We start from the raw sequence: 24,392 nt of genomic DNA, 5'->3' as shown, positions 1-24,392 counted from the left end.
CACACCCCCCACAACTCTGACCTGTACCCCAGTTCTTGTATTCATAAATAAATGAATCTTGAAAAAAAAAAAAAAGAAGTGATTAAATACTCCCAGGTGTTCACATCCCAGTTCCTGCTAAAGGGAAGTGGAGGATAGGCCTCTGTAAGTGTTTTAGAAGAGGCTTGATGGAGATGTGTCAATTTGGCATGTGGATTATTTCAAACTAAGGTTAATAAAGACCCTGCAGGTTCTCATAGGAGAAACCTTTACCACTCCCTTAACTATCTTGAAAAATGAAAATTGAGACTATTGCTCAGAATTAGGCTTTTTACCAGAAAGAACCCTTCGATGGTAGAAACCTATCTACAAGGCAGGGCAAACATCTAATTCAAAAATCTGGTCTTTGTCATATGAGTCACCCACTCCTCATAATGTGAGTTCCCTTCCTCTCTCCTTGAAGGCCCTGGCCTCTATCTTATTCCTTAGCTAAGGACATAGACCCTCATTTGCCCCCATTGACCCTGGAATTCACATCCACTTAAATTCTCCATATGTGGGCCTCCCCAGTGGCTCAGCGGCTGAGTGCTGGGTTGCTAAGCTGCCCGCAGCCTCTGCAGCACCAGTTCGATTACCGGCCGCAGGGCGAGGGTCCCACCTGGCGCGCAGACCTCTCCTGCCGCCTGCTGCTCCCCTCAGCAGTGTACTTCGGTCCTTCTGCCTGCTCTGCTCTCTCCTCTGGCTCTGGTGAATTCTCTTACCCTCCCGCGCTTCTGACTGTACCCAGTACTTGTATAAATAAATAATAAAACTTTTAAAAAAATTCTCCATATGTATGTAACTCAATTTTGTTTTTTTTTGTCCTATTGATGTATCTGACATTGCTTTGTTGTTCAGTCAGTCTAAAAGAACCCAAAGGGGTAGGGAGAAACTTCCTCTCTTCCCCTACAGGAAGTTGTGATTCCTCTACCATGTAACATGAAACCTATAATGAACTAAATAACTAAAGCCACAAAACCTTACAGGCCTAGCTCCACTACTGACTAGATTGTCTCAAATCGTCTCACTAATGGTGAGCCAGATAACAAAAGTCAGCCTTTTCTCTAGAGATGATTGCTGTTTTCTTCAGACGCTACTATTTCTTTATAATTGATGATGTCTGAATTTAATCTTTAACAAAATCAAATTATAAAACACATAGAAAAAGTAAGAAAACTAATATGTCCTCAAAGAGAAAACAGTAAATGAAACCTTCCCTACAGAATAAAATTGTTGTTGGAATTATAAGTCAGACACTTTAAAATAATGCTTATAAATATTTAAGATGAAAGAAATAGAATAAGTGAACATGTTTGGATAATTTCAGAGTCAAATGCAAATGCTAGAAATGAAAGATATATTACAGATAAATAATACTGTCAATGAGTTTATTATGTTGTATACAGCAGAAGAAGGAATCAGTGTCATTGAAAACAGACAATGTGATTTTAAAACATATTTGCGTTCAGGATAAACATGCTAATAAATACATAACTTGATTTCCAGGAGAAATACTTTAATGGCCCAGAACATATGAAAGCCATTGACCCAAGATTCAATAGACTCAGAAACCTAAAGAAGAATAAATACAAAGAAATACCAAAATTATACATCACCGTCTAACTGCTTAAAATCAAACATGAAAAGAAAAATCTTAAAAGCCACAAGAGAAAACAAAACACATTCCAGAAAGGAGAAAAACAATAGAAATTATATCTCCTCATTGGAATCAATAGAGACCAGAAGACACAGCCATGACAACTTTAAAGTGTTAAACAGAAAAACATATTAGTCTAGAATTCTAGAACTAGTTAAATTATCTTTCAAAAATAAAGATATTTCCCCAAGGAAAAGGTGAAAGAAATTGTCTTAAATAGACTTCGATAAGGAATACTAAAATGTATTAGTTCAAGGAATACTAAAGGAACACTAAAATGTTTAGTTCAAAAAGAAAAATACCAAGTAGAGACCCAGTTATTTGGGAAGGTGTGAAGAACACTGGAAAGAGAAAAGACATATCAGTAGATATAAGTAACAAACACATACACACACAAATACATACATTTTAAAGACTATTAATCTTATAAGGTAAAAACAGTAACAACGTAATGTTAGGTTGTACCATATTTAGAAATAAAAAAATGTGTGGCAAGACAGAGCACAGGGGAAGAGAGAGTGATCATTAAAATATGCTATTTTAATATCCTTACATTGTAAAGTAGCAGAATTTTGTTATTATATACATATGACAAGTTAGAGATATATAATGTAATCTTTAAATCAACCACTAAGAACATAACATAAAATGATATAACTAAAGATAATACCTAACATAGAAAATGAAAATAAAAGTAAAGACCTAAAAATACTTAATTAACAATAAAAAGGGAGGAACAAAGAAAGAGCAAATGCAACAATAAAAATCTAATATCAGCATTGTAGTTTAAAACCCACATATACTAATAATAACTAATAATAACTAAAAAAAGAAATTAAAAGATGCAGACTCAGACTGGCTAAAGAATGCAACATCAAAGTAGATGTTTTGACAAGTAACACTCTTTAAACATAGCGACAACAGAAAAGGGGGCCTCCCTGGTGGCGCAGGGGTTAAATACACGCACTATCGAGCTCTCCCCAACCACTGCAGCATGAGTTCTACCCTCAGCCAGCCAGGGCGCAACCCACATGGCACAGCAGACCTCTCCTCTCTAGCCCACCCCACTTCTCCCCTCAGCAGTATATTTCAGTAGATCTTCCTGTTCTGCTCCCCAGTCTCTCTGGTGAATCCTCTCACCACCCCTCACCCCCCCACACCTCTGGTCTACACCCCAGTTCTTGTGTGCATAAATAAATAAATCTTAAAAAAAAAGACAACAGGAAAATTGAAAATGAAAGAATGAAAAATACACAGCATTGAAATACTAATCATAACACATCGTCCATTACCGTATTTTTTATAATAGAAGTAGACTTCAAAGAGTATTACCAAGATAGGCATTTCATAATGATAAAAGGGTTAAGTCATCAAGAAATCTTAAAAATTTTAAAGCTGTCATATTCCTAGTTCTGTTATGAACTAATAAAAAGTATAGACAGATCCAAATTATTGTTGCAGATTTTAGCACCTATATCTCAGCAGTTGATAACAAGACAAAAATTTAACAAAGACATCGGAGATATAAATCAACTTAGTTGAAAGTTATAGAACACTACACCCAAGAACCGAAAAGAATTGTATAATCTTCTCATGTGCACTTGAATAATTCACCAAGGTAGACTATACTCTGAGACATAAAACAAGTCTCAATAAATGTCAAAAGTCAAAATCATACAAACAAAGCATGTTCTTAGGCTGTAACAGTATTAGATTAGAAATCATTAACAAAATATTATAATAGAATTTTCTGTAATGATGAAAAGGTTCTATATCTGTACCACCCAAATATGGTACCCATTATCCATATATGACTTTCAAGCAATTAAAATTTGGCTAGAATGCCTTAGCCACTGAATTTTATTTTTTTTTCTAAAAGACACTTCAGTCTTTTTTTTTTATAATTGCTCTTTTTTGTTTGTTTGTTTTAAAGATTTATTTATTTATTTATACAAGCACTGGGTACAGTCAGAAGCGCAGGAGGGTGAGAGAATTCACCAGAGCCAGGGCAGGGAGCAGAGCAGGCAGAAGGACCAAAGTACACTGCTGAGGGGAGCAGTGGGCAGCAGGAGGGGTCTGTGCGCCATGTGGGACCCTCCTCCTGCGGCCGGGGAGCAGCCGGGGATCGAACCGGCGCTGCAGAGGGCAACTCAGCACTCAACCACTGCGCCACATGGGAGGCCCTGAATTTTAATTTAAATTCATTTAAATAAATTAAATATCCACAACTGACCAATGAATATCATATTGGGCAGTTCAGATCCATTAAATCTCCAAATATTCAGAAATTTAAAAGACACATTTTTAATACTTAATACACAAAACCACATTTTCTTGGGTCAAACAAATCACAAGCAAAACTAGAAAATATTTTGAACAAACTCATAATAAAACACACGATGTCAAATTTCATGGAATACACATAAAGCAGTTCTCAGAGGGTACTTCATAATTTGCAGACTTGTAGATATCACCTAACTTCTCTGAACCTCCATTCTGATTTCTTAATGGGGAAAATAATGCTACCTACCTAGATATTTTTGTAGGAATTAGATGAGAAAATCTTGCATTGGTTTGTGATTATAAAGTGCTATTACTTTAAGACAAACTTAATAAACATAAGATATCCGAAAAAAGCATATTTAGGAACAAAATATCACCCATGTTTGAATTATTATCTCGCCATTACCTAGTTGGGTGACTGTGGATACTTTGCATAAGGTCACTTGACCTCAGTTTAAAAAAAAGATACAAACAAAAGCAAGGTAATTTTAAAGTTATTTTCAAACTCTAAGAACTATGAAAGTGACACATTTCCTTTGTAATGTCTACATGACTACAAAGTGCACTGCGTTATCATCACCGGGATTCCCTTCTTTCCTGTGGGATTAGGAAGGAGAATGGTGGAACCATCTGCTGACAAACACTGCACTCACTTCTTCACACGCATCATTCCATTTCCTCCTCACACTCCTCCTGGGGGGCTGGTATTTTAAGAAAAGTGTTACTGAAGAATCTGAGGTTCAGAGAAATAAAATGATTTGCCTAAGTCTGCACAGTTACACAAGAAGGGACAGTTCTCAAATTTACCCCCCCCCTTCTCTCTCTCTCTCTCTCTCTCTAACTTCATATTCACCCTTGAAAGTGACCTCGAGGACCCGCCAAGCTCACCAGGGAGCAGGACCCAGGGAGTCTCTGCACCAGAAGTGGACACGCCCGTCCAGTCACCCGCATCCCCGCGGGGAGTGTCCGGGCCTCGCGCGTCCCCGTCTGTCTCGGGCCCAGGCCCGGGGACTCGCGCTGGGCGGGGCGGGGACGCGAGAACCACGAGGAGCCGCGACCCGCCGCCGGGTGACCGCGAAGACGGTCACGAGCACCAGCGCGGGCGCGTCACGCAGAGACGGGAACAGGGGTTTTCTCTGAGAGAACATGTGATGTCCCCCAAGGACACCTTCTGTTGGGGCAAATGTTTTCTTTCTAAAGATTTATTTATTTACACACGCAAGAACTGGGCAACCCGCCGCCCCGGGGAGGTTCATTACCGGCTCCAGCAGCCCCGTTGGTGTCGTCACGCTCTCCGCGCTCAGCCGTCGCCGCGCTCCGCCCGCTCGGCCACTCCAGCCCCTCCTCCGGCCTCGGCACCGCACCACACTGCGCTGCGCTGCGCCACGCCACGCACGCCACGCCACGCACGCCACGCACGCCACGCCACGCACGCCACGCCACGCACGCCACGCCACGCACGCCACGCCACGCACGCTGCGCCACGCCGTTTGGCCAAGTGCGCATGTACAGTGGGAGGGCAGCAAAGCCGCCTGCTTACCCCCACACCCCTTCAGATGCATCTTGTCTTTCCACACCAACCACCAAAGCACCCACAACCCTCCACCAGTCCATTGTGGTTCCCCCCTTTTTCTCCCCCAACACGCCCTCTGGTAACCTCAATTCTATGGTAGGATTTCTAGGGTTTGATTTAATTGTGTCTGTTCCTTTGTTTTGATGTTCCGTATATGAGTATAATCATCCAGTATTTGTCTTTCTCCAACTTACTTCACTTAGTGTAATCCCCTCCAGTTCCATCAGTTCCCTCCATGTTGTTGCAAATGGCATGACTGCATTTTTTTGTGTAGTTGAACAGTATTTCATTGTGTAAATTTACCATAAATTCTTTATTCAACCATCAGTCCTCGGGAACTTAGACTACTTCCACAACTCAGCTGTTATAAATAGTGCTGGATTTAGCATAGGAATTCATCTATCTCTTTAAGTTAGTGTTTTTGCATTTTGGGAAATGTATAGTTAGGAATAGAATTGCCAGACCATATGGAAAATATATTTTACTTTTTTGAGAAACCTCCATACTGTTTCCGTAAAGGCTGAACCAGCGTACAGTCCCACCAACAGTATATGAGGGTTTCTTTTTCTCCTCATCAATATTGTTGTTTCTGATATTTTTGTTATGGGCCATTCTCACAGGTGTGAGGTGGGTGATATCTTGCCAAATCAATCCAAACCAAAAAGAACAGAAGAATTACACTACTAGACTTCAGACTATACAACAAAACTATAGTAATAAAAATAGTAATTGAATAAAACAGACAAGTAGACCACCGGAATACAATTAAACACCCAGAAATAAACCCATGCTTATAAAGACAAGTAATCTTCAACAAAAGAGCCAAGACTATACATTGGGAAAAGGAAAGCCCCTTCAATAAATGACACTGGGAAAAGTGGACAACCAAATGCAGAGAAATTAAACTAGACCACTGTTTCACACCATACACAAAAGTAAACTCAAAATGTATTAAAGACATGAAGGTAAGACCTTAAGTCATAAAATACATAGAAGAAAAACATAGGCAAAACACTCCACAACTTTGGCTTCAAGGATGTTTTGGGGGACTTGACTCCAAAGGCAAGGTAAACAAAAGCAAAATAAACAAATGGCATTATATCAAACTAAAAGCTTCTGCACAGTGAAATAAATATCATTAAAATAAACTATCATTAAAATAAAAGATATCTACTGAGAGGGAGAAAGTATTTGTACATCACACATTCTACAAAGGACTGATTACCAAAATCTACACAAAATCTACAAAGAACTCATGCAATTTAGCAAAAAGAATGCAAATAACCTAATCAAAAAATGGGCAGGAGAACAAAATAGACACTTCTCCAATTAAGACATGCAGATGGCGAACAGACACAGGGGAAAAATGTGGAGGAGTGAGGGTGCCTGGTGGTGGGTGTGGTGTGGTAAAATATACCTAAAGAGGTGTAAACCTATACCTCTGCATCATAGACAGTGTTGTGAGCCAATGTTATCTCAGTGGAAAACTAAACATTGGTTTTTGTTCTCATTCAGTGAACATACAAAAATATGAGATAGCAAAAGAAGACATCAAAGGAAAAGAATATTCATTGTCTCTTATCATCAGGAAAATGCAAATCAAAACTATAATAAAAAGTTCTTGGAATTACCATTGGATTACAATACCATATATTTTTTTGAACAATTTTCCACACCTTGATATGAAGATGCCTCACCATACCCACTAACAAAATCCTAGAGCAAGTCTAAATAATTTGAGACTATAAATATTTCTAAAACATTTTTGAGACACTATTTTCTCAGTACCTTCTATTGTATACTTATAAAAGGAATTTTTATGAAATAAATTTAAGACAAACCAGTGCTACCTTGCCTAGCAAAAGTAGTTATCTTGTCTTCATTTGATTACTTTTTAAATAGTGACCACTTTGGCAACAGCAATATTCATCTGCTTGAAAACAAATATTATCCACATGTATGAGCATGTATCTCAAACACATATTGCAGCATATCTCTAATAACTCACTTCATTTGTGTTTCACAAACATCTTAAACTGCTTCTGAGGTCCTTAGCTTCTGGGTGAAGTCAAACTACATGGACAGTTCATTTACTACATGCAGCTGTAAGGCACCAAATACTAGCATTTGTCCTAAGCATTAATTTTGAAAAGAAATTTTACAAATTGCAAAAACATTTCCCTTTTGTATAGGAGTGAATAAATGATTTAACTTAATTTCACTTTTACTTTGATTTCAAATCCTTCTTACATGCTTTCATTAAATAACTTAATTTTATCCAAATGAGAACAGTTCTTCTTACTCCATCTTTGTAACCCTCTTTAGCATGTGTTCTTTTGTTAGGCCTACTCAGCCGTCTGGTCCTGAATATTTAACTGGAAAAGAATCTCCAGCATTTGTCATTAACCGTTAGTCTCTCTGCATCTGGTTTAGCTATGATCTTTGTATATTTATGTATAGTCTTTTAAGCAGACATTTTAAAAAGAAAAAAAAAATGTAGGACAAACGAGGAAAAGAGAATGAGGAAATTAAGCAAAAATCTTGTACTGTAGCAGAATTTTTATAGTGTCTGGTAAAAAAATTGTGTTTAAAATTAAATTGATAATTACAGTTTCTCTAAGCTAAAATATATTTTTAATGTTTCTATAACTTTTTGAGGGAACATTGATTTACAACACTGTATGTAATTTAAGGATATAGGTTCACACCTCATAAGCTATATGTTTCCATACCTTGCTACCACAAATGTATACCCAGAATCCTCTGCCATAGACCACTGAGCCTCCTTCCCACTCATCCCCTCTCTAGCCTCTATTCTGCAGCCATATTTCTGTAGTTTGTTTTTATTAGTTTTGTCTGTTCCTTTTGTTTATTTCTCTGTATTTCATATATGAATCAAATCATCCAGTATTTGTCTTTCTTCTTCTTAGTTCCTTAGCATAATCCCCTCCAGTTCTATGCATGTTGTTCTGGCAAATTTTCATCTATTTTTAAACTGAGTAATATTCATTGTACATGTATGCCACAACTTCTTTACCCACTCATCTATCCTTGGGCACTGAGGTTATTTCTATAACCAATGCAAATAGTGCTGTAGCGAAAATAGGAGTGCAAATATCCCTTTGAATTAGTCTTTTTGTAATTCTTCTAGTGCATACCTAAGTAACTTCAGATAGATACCTAGGAATGTTGCATCAACCATCAGATCTGTTTTTAATATTTTGAGCAAACTCCATACTGTTTTCTATAAGGGCTAGCCCTGTCTGCATCCCACCAACATCCTCCCCAACACTTGTTCTGGTCTTATCAATATGGGTCATTCTCACAATGTAAGGTGGTAACCCACTGTGGTTTTGATTTACATATGATGAAAAGTGATGATGAACATTTTTTCATGTTCCTGCTGGTCATCTATATGTTTTCTTTGGAGAAGTGTCTATTTTATTGGATAATTTTTGTTGCTGAATTTTGTAGATCTTTGATATTAGTCCCCTTTGATATTAGAAAATACAAATATTTTCTTCCACTCAGTGGGGCATCTTTTTATTTTAATGATAGTTTATTTCACTGTGCAAAACTTTTCAGTTGGGTGTCATCCCATTTGTTTATTTTTGCTTATGTTTACCTTGCCTTGGAGTCAATTCCCCAAATACATCACTGAAGTCAATGTAGTAGAGTGTTCTGCTTATGTTTTCTTCTATGTATTTTTTACGATTTCAGATCTTACATCCACATCTCTATTCCATTTTGAGTTAACTTTTGTATGTGGTATGAGACAGTGGTCTAATTTCATTTTTCTGCATGTGACTGTCCAGTTTTCCTAGTACCATTTGTTGAAGAAAGTTTCCTTTCTCTAATCTATACTTTTGGCTCCTTTGTCATAGATTAATTGTCCATATAAGTATGGGTTTATTTCTGTAGTCTCTAAAAAATGTATGTTAGAAGTTAGTGTGATAGATAATATTTTGTTATTTTTATAAAGAATATGGTAAGTTGGGCTAGTTATCTACTTTGGGTTATCTTCCCTCCATATTCAATCTGATGTTAAGCAGACCACTTAGTAGTTTGTTTTGGAATCTTTATGGAGCAGATAAATTTAAAGATTTGGGAATTTGATCCGTAGTAAAGTAAATAAGTATAACTCCATGTCTTACCTACCTATGAAAGATGAAATAATTGAATTTCACAACTCTGAAATATTAAGACAAGAGTCAGTTTTCCTACTATGTAAAAAAATGAAAGGACATTATTCACCACATTATTCACCACTTCCTGAAAGCACAACAGGGAGTTAATTGAGTAATTATAACTAACTTAATCATAATGGAAATGAAAGTGCTATAGCTTATATTTATTAAAAATCTGAAAGGTTACAATTTGCTATAGAATTGAGTCAAAATTGAGAACTATCTATTAACCTAAAATATTCCATGTAATGGTAAAATTACAAGTACTTATGACAATTGAAACTAACAGTAGCATCATTCCATAAATTAGCTTTTGCATTTTAAAAATTGCCACAGTATTATCCTTTGTCACAATAGTTGATAAATAATTTTAATGGATATGGCAATCCTTATTTCATATGATCATTATGAAGTTTACATGATTAAATTCATATAAAGCATATGTCAAACAACAGTTCACGAGTGGAAAATCTTCAATAAATTATAAACTAATAATTAATTGCTACCTATTTCAAATTACCAAATAAGTGAATATCCAAATCGTGATGCAATCTTCCCATTGATGATGGCCTTGATCTTCCACTAGATAATCCATCCATTATTGGATAGCTCTAATGCTGAGAAAGGAAACTTGTATATTACATTCCAGCCTTCAACTTTTGCTGTAAATTTTGTTCATTGGACAACACAGACCAGCTTCCCTGTTTTCCACATGACAACTCTTCAAACATTTCTGTAAAGCTACATCCTCTTCCTTCAGACCTATCCCTTGACAGTCATCTTTAGAAAACTGAACCTGGAAATGACCACTGTAGTCCACCCAGTATAATCAGGGCAGAGCTTAGATTTAATACTTTATTAGTACTACCTAGAGATTTAATACTTTATTATTATTCAACCTTATTCTAGACACTATGTTGGAGGTCAAGTTTAAATATTATTACTGACATTTTGTGTTGCAAATGACAGAAACTTAATTAGCTTGAGTTAAAAGGGAATTTACTAGATTCTGTCAGGTTATTACAGTAGAATGGCACTAAGAGATAAAGATGCACCTCAGCCACAGAAGCAACTGACCCAAGGAAACTAAAAATAGAAAGAAGTCTCTCCTGTTCCTGTCTATACAGATCAGATCCCTGTGTTGCCCCCGTAGTGGAGATATGGCTACCACCCAACCCAAGGTTTTACCTCTTAGACCCCAGACTTCCTAAAAGGGACTGTCTTACCATTCTCTGATCTGATTTTGGAATCCTCCGAAATAGATTCTCTTTCTTGTTCAAGTGTCCACTTCTGGTCTTATCACCTACGCCACGTTGTACCTTAAGTGCTTATGTGGCTACCATTCTGTATAGGTAGAGAGTTAATTTCTGGAAAAGATGTGCTAGAAGGACAGCCCTGCCAGTGTTCACTGGAGAACACGTTGTTTTAGTTTTCTTTTCTTTTCTTTTTTTTGAATAGCAATTAGTTTAACCCACTTTAACATTTATATTTAAACCTCAGTTTAGTCTCATGTCCTGTTCTATTCTTGTGATTGTGACATCGTTTTTACTAACTGAACTTCAGAACACCTTTGCAGCCTATATCCATTGCTTTTGTATTCTACTTATCCAGAGTCTGACTTTCACATCTTCGTGAGTGAATGATAAAGTTTAGAGAGTTACAGATAGAACCTTGTTGCAGCCCATTAGAAATTTCTTTGGGGGTGAACATGGATCCATTTATCAATACCTTTTGGGTACAATCATTCAAACAACCACGATGTCTTAGAAGTGAATCTTTGTAGGAGCTCATGGATGTAATGTCAGAGACACTGAGGTTAGAACACTCAACATCTCCTCATCCCACGGGCGAAAACTATTTGAGGAGCAATGTTCCTGCTGCACCAAAAGAATAAAAGCATTTCTTTTTTTTCATTTTTTAATTAATATTTTATTTTATATAATTCTTATATCATTTTTCATTTTTGCACAATGTCTGCATTTTCATATTGGTTATATTCCCCATACAATTGCACCCCCCCTTGTTTTGACCCAGTCCTTCCTTTCCCTGCCCGCCCCCCATAGTGTGTCTCTGGTTTATAGTTGCTTGTTGATTTTGATTTTTACTTTGTATTAATTAGTCTTTTTCCCGGTCCCTTATTTAGGTTTTTAAATTCCTGCTTTGAGTGAGGCCATGTGGTATTTTTCTTTTTCTTTCTGACTTATTTCGATGAGCATGACCCCAGCTCCATCCATGTTGCTGCAAACTGCATGTGCTTATCTTTTTTGATTGCTGAGTAATATTCCATTGTGTATATGTACCACATCTCCTTGATCCAGTCATCTATTTTTGGGCATTTGGGTTGTTGCCATAGCTTAGCTATTGTAAATAGTGCTGCTATAAACAAAGGCGTGCAGGTGCCCTTTGGAATGACTGTTTCTGTGTCATTTGGGTAAATACATAGGAGTGGAATTGCTGGATCATATGGAAGCTCTATCTTTAGTAGGTCAAGTAACCTCCATACAGCTCTCCATAGTGGTTGGACCAGTTTGCACTCCCACCAGCAATGCAGGAGAGTTCCTTTTTCTCCACAACCTTACCAACATTTGTTGTTGCTAGTTTTTTAATATGTGCCATTCTCACTGGTGTAAGATGGTATCTCATTGTAGTTTTGATTTGTATTTTCCTGATTACAAGTGATGTTGAACATTTTTTCATATGCCTGTTGGCCATTTGCATTTCCTCTTTGAAGAAGTTTTTTTTAGCTCTTCTGCCCATTTTGTCACTGGATTATTTTCTTTGTTTTTGTTGAGTCTCATCAGCTCTTTGTAGATTTTTGTGATCAGTCCTTTATCATTAGTGTCGTGTGCAAAAATTTTCTTCCAGTTGGTGGGATTTCTCTTTGTTTTGGTTATTGCCTCTTTTGCTGTGCAGAAGCTCTTTAATTTGATGTCGTCACAGCTGTTCATCTTTTTTTTTTAAATTCTCTTTTTTGTTTATAGAGGCACTTTTTTTAATTTACTTATTATTTATTTATTTGTTTGTTTGTTTGTTTTATACATGCACTGGGTACAGTCGGAAGCACGGGAGGGTGAGAGAATTCACCAGAACCAGAGCAGGGAGCAGAGCAAGCAGAAGGACCAAAGTACACTGCTGAGGGGAGCAGCGGGCAGCAGGTAGGTCTGCGCGCCATGTCGGACCCTCCTCCTGTGGCCGGGGAGCAGCCGGGGATCGAACCGGCGCCGCAGAGGCCGCGGGCAGCTTCGCAACCCAGCGCTCAACCGCTGCACCACTGGGGAGGCCCCCAGCTGTTAATCTTTGCTTTCACTCTCACTGCTTTGGGTGATGTGTCTGTAAAGATGTCTTTGAGGTGCATGTCATGTAGTGTTTCGCCTGTATTTCCTTCTATGTATTTTCAGGTCTTATGTCTAGTTCTTTAATCCATTTTGAGTTGGTTTTTGTGCATGGTGTGAGGTAGTGGTCAAGCTTCATTCTTTTGCATGTAGCGACCCAGTTTTCCCAGCACCATTTATTGAACAAACTTTCTTTGCTCCAATGCATATTCTTTGCTCCTTTGTCAAAGATTAGCTGACCATAAATCTGTGGGCTTATTTCTGGATTTTCTATTCGGTTCCATTGGTCCATTTGTCTGTTCTTGGTCCAATACTATGCAGTTCTGATGATTATGGCTTGTTAGTATAGTTTGAAGTCTGAGAGTGTGATGCCTCCATTCCCTTCTTTTTTATTTCAAGCGAGCTTTGGCTATTTGGGGTTTCTGGTGATTCCATATGAATTTCATCAATAATTGTTCTATTTCTTTGAAGAATGTCATTGAAATTTTTATTAGAATAGCATTGAATCTGTAAATTGCTTTTGGTAGGATGGCCATTTTAATAATGTTAATTCTTCCAATCCATGAGCAGGGGATGTCTTTTTTTATTTCAAGATGGGCTTTTCTCTTGGGCATGAAGTGGTTCCTCATTGTGGGTTTACCTTTAATTTTTTTTTTTCTCCACTAAAGAGAAAGGCATTTTTTTAAAGATTTATTTATTTATTTATTTATTTATACAAGCACTGGGTACAGTCAGAAGTGTGGGAGGGTGAGAGAATTCACCACAGCCAGAGCGGAGAACAGAACAGGCAGACTGACGAAATACATGGCTGAGGGGAGCAGCGGGCGGCAGAAGAGGTCTGTGCGCCACGTGGGACCTTCACCAGTGGCTGGGATCAAACTGGTGCTGCAGAGCCTGCAGGCAGCTTCACAGCCCAGCGCTCAACTGCTGTGCCACCAGGGGAGGCCCATGGGAAAGGCATTTTTTAAAAATGAAATCCAAAGCAGAGGAAAAATAATTTTCCACCAATTTTCCCTTGGAAGCAAATTCACTTCCTGCTTATATTTCATCCCTTCACTGTTTTGTGTGCTCACTGAGGAGACTCATTAGCCACCCCCTGTCTTCCCCCTCTTCTTTCTCACTGTCCCCCCCACCCCCACCCACTGCTTTTCCAGGCCTGCTAAGTTCGGGTAGCCAACAAGGAATTATTGACAATCCGCCCAGTAATGCCTAATGAAAACAGTGCAGGCAGTCACAGATGGCCTACTTGAATAAGTGCCGCAGACCAGCTTTTGGCAAAATATTGGGTCAGAGTCCTTGAAAGGAAAAGACGGCCTAGGTGTGGTGTATAGGACTGAGGGGAAGGGGATGAGGCAGTGAGGAGACACTGACACAGGATGAGGTGCAAGTATCTTCTGCTGAGAGACTCAGCAGGTCTTTCTTTATTCAGTTTTAGTAATCAGAAAAAAAATGCATTATCATGTGTAAAGCAGAGACAATCAGAGTATTCTATTCCCATGGACTACTGGCTCCTACAGGTTTCAGCAAGACAGTAGCCTTCAAGGTTAATAGATAAAAAACCAAACCTAACACTAAAACTTATGATTTCAGCTAGACAATTACCTAAGACAGTGGATAGCCGCCAGTACATCCCTATCAGCTAAAGCTTAAGCAAGAAAAGAATTTTCTTATTCGCATGGCCTTCAGCCGGGACCGGCTGCTACTCAGCTATCAGAACTTTTTCTAACTAGAAACGTCTTAACACAGTTAACTTCAATTAAAAACTTTCCTAAGAAAAATCTAAATAAAAAGGAACTTCTAAAAAAGCGAAAGAAGGACTTACTATAATGGTTGTGCTGATTTGCTTGTCAGGTATGTACAATAAATTGTCTCCCATTGTCAAGTGGGTCAAATCGTTTAATAACTAATTTCTAAACAATTTTCCACGCCATCCACCCACAGTCTGCTGACATGTACAATCCACTGCCCAATATACTCTCTAATAAATTTTTTCTCTCTCTATGACCAAGAACAAAAAGCGAAGGGATGCCAGATCTCAGCCCCATGGTGTGAGGCCCTTTCTCTTTGCTGCTTGTCAGTATCCTATCTGGTTGGGGCAACAAGACCCCCTGCAGCAAATAAGCAAGAGCAGGACCCTTGTAAGAATCTTTCCAGGGAGGGAGAACAATGAATCAGTTTCTCAGCTACCTGGGGTTTCCTCATGCAGGCTTGTATCCCACCAGCAACCCTATGACACCTTCATTATTGAGGAATCCCAACTCCAATCCTTCAGAGGAACGACATTTTAGGAGCCTTCAAAGGAGAAGCAGATGTTTCTCTAGTGAAGAAGGCAGAGAAAGATGGTCCAGGCAAAGGGACCAGCATATACTAAGGGACGAGAAGGCCTGGAAAAGAATGAACATTTAGGAAGCATCTAGAGGTCAGCTAAATTAGAGGGTTCCCAGGTAGGGCATGGCAGGGCGTGATGGGAACACACTGGCCATGGAGGGCCAGGTCAAGTCCAGATATGAAAAGTGAAGGAATCCCTTTGTTACAGGAGGACGAGGGGTACCCCAGGACCTCCAAACCTGTCTGCTCTAAATAGGTTCTGCCACCCAGCACATCAAGACAAAACATGCCCCAGTGCATGAAAGTTTCAATGGAAAACAACTTTAATACAATTAGTGTGCAATAAAGAGAAGAAAAACAGGAAGAATACAGTTTCCAAATCAAGCACCAAAAACTACTACCCATGCGCTTGTGGGTAAATGCCCAGCCAAACAGAGTTAGCTCAAAACAGGACCCGAGTCTAAGGCATTTCCCGGTGGGGGCCCATAGGAAAGGGGCATAAGGGGCCAGGAAAGTGTAGAAGGAAAAGAGCAAAATCAGGGCCTCCCCGTGGTGCAGCGGGTTGAGTGCAGGGCTGTGAAACTGTCTGCAGCCTCTGCAGTGTCGGTTCCATTCTGGCAGGCCAGGGAGATACCCACATGGCGCGGCAGACTTCTCCTTCATCGCCCGCTGCTCCCCTCAGCAGTGTCTTTGGTCCGTCTGCCTGTTCTGCTCCCCACTCTGTCTCTGGTGAATTCTCTCACCCTCCCCTGCACCTGGCCTGTACCCCAGATCTTGCATAAAAATAAAATAAAAAACTAACTAAATAAATAAATAAAAAGAAACAAGCAAAATCAAAATCAAAACCCAAATCAGTATAAAGGCTGCCAGTGTCAGCCTCCCCACAGGTCTCTTCCCCACATCTCTGTCTCTTTCAATTGTCTCCCTCCATATCCCCCAAGTTCCTGATACAAGCCCCAGGCCAAGGAACAAGTAAGTACAGCTTCTTCACATGTCTCTCTGCTCCACTGTCTCCTCCAGGTGCTGGTCTTGGTATCCCCTTCCTTCTTTCTCCTGCCTTCTCTTGCTCCCCGTCCCTGCTCAGCTCCACACTTCCATGACAGGGCAAGTGAGACACAGGGCAAGCTAGAAATTAGGCAGTTTTAGGGACAGTGCAGGAGGGGACTTCTGAAGAATTTAGGGATTTTCTCCTCAATAAACTTCTTCTTTCTCAAAACAAACCTGCGTCTTCTTGCTTGCTTGCCTGAGAGTCTGCGAAGTTCCTGCTGCGGCTTCAGAGACACCATCCCGTGGGGGTCTAGTGGCTGGGACTCAGCGCTGCACCTGCAGCCTGGGATCTGTTCCAGCCTGGAAGACTAGGCCTGACAATTCCGGTATCACAAGGAACCTGGAAACTCCCCTTTCCTGGGGATTGCCTTGTTACACCTTCAGCTCTAAAATCATTCCTGTGTATTGGCAGCAAGGTAGTTTCTCCCTGTTTGGATAATATTAAGTATTCACCTGCAGGAGGGTGGGGGAAGGACTTTCAACAATGCTTAAGAGAAACCCACACCTTGACCATTCACTCTGCTATCTGATGAGCACTAAATTAATTTCCATATGAACGCATGATGTGGAGGTAAGACACAGAAACACGAATTACAAGAGACACAGCCGGCTCTTATTAAATTTCCCAGAAACACAGTGTGTGCATTAATTAGTCTAAAGCACCTGGAACCTAATGCAAGAGAGATTTACAGAGAGCAGCTGTACAGAGATGGATTAACCCCAGAAATAGGTTTGGCTCTGAGGCTGATGTTTTCTTTTCCTCTCTGAATGGAACAAGATAAGTCACATTACTTACAAAATGTAACCATTTCTGGCAGTTTTACCTCTGATTCCTGCCTCCTAACCCCCACCCCAAGTGCTGCCAGGCACAGAGACTGGTTCTGAACACAAACCCCTGGGGCCTCTTCAGCTCAAGCCCCAGAGACACTTGTGGGTGAATTGTGCAAATCGGTGGGGGGGGGGGGGGCGGAATATGCCAGTTCCTGATCCTCTCAGGCTTGGCCCCGTTTTCTGTCAATCCAGCTTTGCATGAGGAATTGAAGAATTTCCCATATGGCCAAAGGCACCAAGGCACCATCACCACTGGGCTTAATCCTAATGCATTTTTAACTTCCCCTTTTTTAACCAGGCGCCAAGGAGAAAAGACCAACTTGAAAAAATTCCCTGAACAGGCACCAAGGAAGCAAGAGGCATGAATGCCACTTTCTTTGAAAGGCTGAGGCACTGGGAGTAGAAGAGTTGTCATAAAATGCAGGCTAGAGCTCCAGAACCCCAGGGCTGTGACTGCGGCCAAGGCCAGTGTGGCACCCTCAGGACAGTTGTGACCTGCCTCTTTATGCTCCTGTGGAGAGTTCAGCAGGTGTCATGGGATTTTTTGGAGTTAGTGGGTTTGGAGTGCGGGGTCCTTGGGCTCACTCTGGGAAAGGTTTCACCAGAGCTCCCGTTTCAGCAACACGCGGTGAGTTTCCCAGGCAAGTTCCTCCACGAGAACAGAGACATTGGTTATATTTAAAAAGCAGGTTTGTTAGGGAAAGGGACAGAAGAATAAAGGACACTTGCATAGACACAAGCAGGCAGGAAGAGCTGCCCTGAAAGGGACAGGTTGGCTAAGAGAGGCCTGCATGTTTGCAGGCAGGTGGCCTTGAGGAGAGCGGCCTCCGCTGAAGGAGGTCAGTGAGGGGAAGTACAGGTCACGGGCAGGTAGGGAGCTGCTGCCCTGCAGAGGGAGAGGGTTGGTAAAAAGAAGCACCTGCATAGGCACAGATGGGCAGAGAGATGGCTCCCAGAGCCTGTGCAGAGACTGCACTGATAAAGTCTTCTCTTGTTTGGGAGGGGCTCACTCCTTGTGAGCCTTAGGTTAGTTGCTTATTTTTTTTTTAAGATCTATTTATTTATGCATACAAGAGCTGGGGTACAGGCCAGAGGTGTGGGGGGTGAGAGGTTTCACCAGAAACAGAGTGGGGAGCAGAACAGTCAGACTGACAGAAATACACTGCTGAGGGAAGCAGCGGGCGAGTCAGGAGAGGTCTACTGCGCCATGTGGGTTGCTCCCTGGCTGGGGATGGAACTCGTCCTGCAGTGGCTTCAGATAGCTTCATAGGTTGCATCTTAAGCCCTTGTGCCACCAGGAAGGCCCATTTGCTCATTTTGGATAACTATGTAGAATCTGAAAAGGACAGGAGATTCCACAATGGACTTGATCTCCATATCTTTACCCTTGAACCTTTGCTCTGGACACTGCCTACAGCAGCTTGATACCTGCTTGGATCTTATGCTTTGTAAATTGGGCTTTGGCACCTAAGGATCTTGGTTTCCATAGCTGTGTCAACAGCTATGCTAATCTCTTCTACCCCCAATTCCTGTGTGAGCCAGGTCGCTGGTCTTGTGGGGCCGCCTTTGCAGTTTTGCTATTCCTGTCCTCCATCAGGTGAATACCACGTGAACAGTCTTGTTCTGGAAAGAACAGACTTATTTTGCTGTAATCTTGCTGAGTGATCATGGGCAAGTCACTGAACCCCACATTTTCCTCCACTGTTCAACAGAGAGGTAGACTGGCATGATCTCCAATATCCGCATAATGTTAAGATCCTATTATTTTACTAACAGCAACCTTATGCTTTCACATTGTGGTGGACATGGTGATGGGCCTCCCAGATGGTCCTTCTGTAACAGGGAGCTTCCCAGGAAAAGGGGAGGTGCCAGATTCCCTGCCCCACCCAAGGGAGGGTATAGCTGATCAGGGAAGAGAAGAAGCTGAAGAGGAGACTGGAGAAGGAGGGAAGCAGGATGGAGAGCCAGAAGGAGACCTAGAGGAGGCACATGGAGTGAAGAGACATGTGAAGAAGCTGTGCTTGATGTTTGGTCCTAGACGGACTGAAACAGATGTGGGTGAGAGACCAATGGCAGCATTGATCTTGATTTTGATTTTGCACTTTTCCTCCAGACTTGTCTGGCTGTTTCTGACCCTTTTCTATGGGTCCCCACCAGAAGGTGCTTTAGACTTGTGGCAGACTTTTGGGCCTCAGTGGCCCTGCTTTGGTTCAACCCAGTTTGGCTGGGCATTCACCCATGAGGGCATGGGTAACTTTAGGTGCCTGATTTGGAAACTATATACTTTGTCTTTTCTGTACTGCACACTAATTGTATTAAAGTTACTTTCCATTAAAGGTCTTGTATGTTTTGTCTTGGTGTGGCAGACAGCAGAACATATTTAGAATGGGCAGGTTTGGGGGGTCTGGGGTGTCCCTCTCTTGCCCTGTAACACTTAAGTGAAGACCTTATTGTCCAGAGTTGGAAAGTGTCACCAGGAAAAATTGCCTCAAATTGCATAAAGCTATATACCAGAGTCAATGATGCTCCTCAGTTCCTCCTGAATAAGCATCCTTCCTGCTAAGCCCCTTTATGGAGTCAGCTTCCGAGAAAGCCCAGCCTGTCAAGGTCACTCCATAGAGTTGTACAGTTTGAGCCTCTGACTGCACGTCCCCCCAGCCTTCCTCCCTCATTGTAGAGGAAATGATGTCTCAGATAATGACTTGCCAAGTTCATTCTATAAGCAGGGCTGGGACTAAGTCTTTAGTTTCCCACATCTCAACCAAGTCCTCCTATCATTACTCACTGATTTCCTCAACTTAAACCACTTTTCTTTGCATATGGAGAGAGAGAGATGTGTAGACAGAGAGATAAATAGAGTCATCCATCCATCTCCTCTGCGAGGAAGAATAATAAGCAAATGCATGCATTCATGAGCTCATTGCCTCTACTTTATATAAATAAACCATTGGCTTTTGTTTGAGGGAATTTTTTTATGTCCTTGAGAAGCCATATCACATAAAGACAATAAGCCTTGGCTCAGGAACCAGGAAAGGCTTCTTATTCTCAGATTCTCATTCTTGTGCTGCAAATATGCTGCCATTTGAGAGTAGGATTTTTTCAGAATCCAAGACTGATGGCTGGAGGATAAGAGTGGGGAAGGGGTAATCATGTTATGAAATGATGGTTCCACAAAGATTGATGTCATTGGGGAAAGCAGTGTGAAGGAGAAATAGGAATTTCTGTATACACACACATATTTGTATATATTTATATACATATATTTTTATATACACATTTATATTTTATATATGTATTTTTAGCAATATCTTGTGGTCAAAATTATTTCATAAACATTTGATAATAATAATAACTCTCAATGGTTTCAGTTATTCTCACAAAGAGTGGATGACTTGAGGGGTGGGGGAGGGATGGGCAAGATACAGAGCATACTCACAGCACCTCGTTGCCAAGCTAGTGTATTTTGAGTGCCACTCAGTGAGGTAGAGGTGATGAAACTTGTTGCACCAGGCATGTGTTTTTGAAAAACATGCTCTCTATGAAAAAGCTAAGGGACAGACATTCTTTAACCAAAGCACTGAACACTGTCTGCTACAGCACCTGTTTTCTTGTTTGGGTTAAATCACTCCAGGTGATTTAAGTCAGACCAGCTCCTTCATTTCATAGGTGAACAAAAACAGAAACCCTGAGAAGAAAACAGCTTTTGCAGGTCGGCCAAAGAGTGACTGATTTAACAAAAGCAAACAATTCCAAATTGGAAATACATACCTGGTCCGTGGTCTGGAGAGCATCCTCTTCTGTTTCAAGAGCCCAGGGTGCATAGGTGGGGGAGGAGAGCAAAAGCCAGCTGCCGCTAGGCTCCCCGCCATGTGCACTGGCATCGGGACTGCCCCATGCAGGCTGCAGGCTCCAGCCAAGAGTGGCCTGCAGCATGGTCAGCAGGTTGTCCAAGGACGGTCATGGAAGTTACGTCCTAAGAAAGGAGCCAGAAAGCAAGAATTAAGCATTTCCAGTTTTATAACTAAATAGCATTCCAAGGTACTATCAACTATAAATCAAATGTGATGTTAAAAAGGAAAAGAAACGAATCACCTAAATGGAAATAACTGTCTCCGATCAAAATATCTTGCAATTAAATATCCATTTCTTCTCTAAGTTCTAATTTTCTCTTAGGAGAAGTCAATGTTTTTGCAGTGACAGTCCAAAGTCATGAGGAGAACAGTGTGAGGTTTTATCCCTGGCACTGAACATTGTAAAGGTATATGTTTTTAATAACTTTTTAAACTGAAATATATCTTATTTATAATCAAGTGCATGAAAATTGGTTTTTACTTTTTATAAACCTGATAACCACTGCCCCGCTGACCAAGACCAAGAGGACATTTCCTGCTCCCTAGAAGCTTCCTGGAGTGCTTGGATATCTAAATAACATTAAAATATTACGAAAATGGAAACCTCCACCATCCGGGTGGCTAGCTCATCCCAAACCTGGCATTATCCTGAAGACAGGCCTCCTAAGACATTCAGGCACTCGAGCTCAGAACGCCCCACCCACTGCCTTCTCAAAACAGCACCATGCCTTGAGAACATCTTATTGACAAGGTAAAGGAAGGCTAAGGCCTAGGGTAAGGCAAAACTTTATTCTTTGCTCCCTCTAAGGAGCCATGTGGAATGGGGGATTGCGGCAGACCAGCTTTCAGCAAAATGTCAGGTCTGAAGTCCTTGAAAGGAAAAGACGGTCTAGGTGCAGCGAAAAGGACTGAGGGGAAGGGGATGAGGCAGTGAGGAGACACTGACACTGGATGAGGTGCAAGTATCTTCTGCCGAGAGACTCAGCAGGTTCTTTATACTTTTTTAGCAAGCCGTGAGATGACAATATCTTGTGCATAGAAACAAAGCAGAAACAATCAGTGCATCCTTTTTTCCATAGACTTTTGGCCACTACGTGCTCTCAGTAAGAAGGCAACCTTCAAGGTTAATAAAAAACTAAGCCTTACACTAAAACTCATTGTTTCAGTTAAACAATAACCTAAGACAGTGGATAGCCGCCAGGACACCCCTATCAGCTAATGCCTAAGCAAGAAAAGACTTTTCTTATTCGCATGGCCTTCAGCCAGGGGACAGGCTGCTACTCAACTATCAGAACTTTTTCTACCTAGAAACTCCTTAACTCAAATAGCTTCATTAAAAAACTTTCCCAAGAAGCTTCAAGAGAAGGCAAAAGAAGGACCTACTATAACTGTTGTGCTGGATTGCTTGTCAGGCATGTACAATAAATTGTCTCCCATTGTCAAGTGGGCCAAATTGTTTAATAACTAATTTCTAAACAGATAATTTTCCGTGCTGTTCACTTACAATATGCTGATACGTGTAATTTATTGCCTAATATACTTTCTGATAAATTTTTCTCTTTTTTGTGACCAAGAACAACAAGCAAAGGGTTGTTAAATCTTCAGCCCCACGGTGTGAGGCCCTTTTTCTTAGCTGCTTGCTAGTACCTTATCTGACTGGGCCAAAAAGGCCCCCTGCAGCCGGGGATGGTGAGAACCTGAGGTTTAAGGAAAACCCGGCGTTTGGGGATGACCTGATAGTTTGTCTTATAAGTTATGGTTTTCAATAAAGAATATTGAACTTAAAAGAGTGTTCATCAGTTTGTTTAATCGCCACTGGGTGGTAGAAACATACATCTTGAAGTTGAAAAACGATGCTTCTGGTGTGTTTAAGTCCCTAAACTGATGTTTGCAGGAAGTTTGCCTTTTCTTTCTTCTGGATTGTAGAATCAAGTGCCAGGTATCAACTTCCATTCCATTTTTTTTTTCCCCAGTGGGAAATTTTCTTCAATTCTCAAGTCAGGATTTACTAATATTTGAAGCTGCTGTCACCTGATGATTTTGGAACGGATTTCCCCAACCTTCTTCATTCCAGTACACATTTCAAAATCCTTCATACTTAGAATCTTCACCCTGAAGATTTCTTCTGTGAGGGGTGTGAAATAGAAAGTTGTGGGCCTCCCTGGTGGTGCAGTGGGTGGAACACTGCACTGTGAAGCTGTCCGCAGCCTCCGCAGTGTGGGTTCGATTCCCGGCCGCCCAGGGAGAAACCCACATGGCACGGCAGACCTCTCCTGCCTCTCCCGCTGCTGCCCTCAGCAGTGTCTTCTGTCTGTCTGCCTGTTCTTCTCCCTGCTCTGTCTCTGGTGAATTCTTTCACCCTCCCATGCCTCTGACTACACTCCAGTTCTTATATAAATAAAAAAAATCTTTAAAAAGAAATAGAAAGTTGCCTATATTTTCCAAAATTCAAATCCTGGTTCATAAAAGGGCTTCAATCACTTTCCCCACCTCTCAAAAACACTGTCTCAATTCCTTCCCAGTGCACGTTCTAGTTAGGAACTGAACCAAACTATATTAAGGACAATTATAAATAAAAGACTTGAAACTGTGGATCAGAGGGAGGGATAGTGGAGGAAAGATAATTGTAAATAGATGCCATCATTCCTCATAGGGCCCAAATCAGCCTTTGGAACAAATAAGCCAATTTAATTCCTCTTGTTATCTCTCATAAGTAAGAATTTTGAGGAAATACCAAATGCCTAAGAGTTTAGGACATTTTTTTTTTCTTTTTCTCCAAGTGGGAGTTGGAGTTATGTGATTTCAGCAAGGTTGGAGGATGGTGTGTGAGGAGAGCAAGAGGTTCCAGTGGAGCTCAGACTGAAGTCCAGCCCTTGCTATGCAACTAGTGGGCTCTGCTCATGCCTTGACACTTGTTTTGACAAGGTAAAACTTCTATTTACTTCTATAGAGATGGGTTTGCTTTCTGGCTTCAGGAAAAAAAGATTGTTATGTGTAGATGTCTAAAGCGAGAAATACCACCTTGGCCCAAAGATCTATTTATTGTCTCATTATTTGTACTCCCATTTTTACTACGTTTCTCTAATTATATAATGTAAATATCACACATTCATTGTGAACAACTCAAACCATTTATAAAATATGAAACTTTTGAAATATAAAAATATAATAAAAATTATCTTGTCATCTTACCATAATAATAAGCATTAATATTTTCGTGACATTTTTGCATGCATCTCTTTACATATCTATGTGTTTTTACATAAACAGCATTTAGCATAAATG

Source organism: Talpa europaea (genome assembly GCF_964194135.1).
Source record: "Talpa europaea genome assembly, chromosome: 2".
Lineage (NCBI taxonomy): Eukaryota > Metazoa > Chordata > Mammalia > Eulipotyphla > Talpidae > Talpa > Talpa europaea.
Note: the sequence above shows the minus strand (reverse complement) of the source record.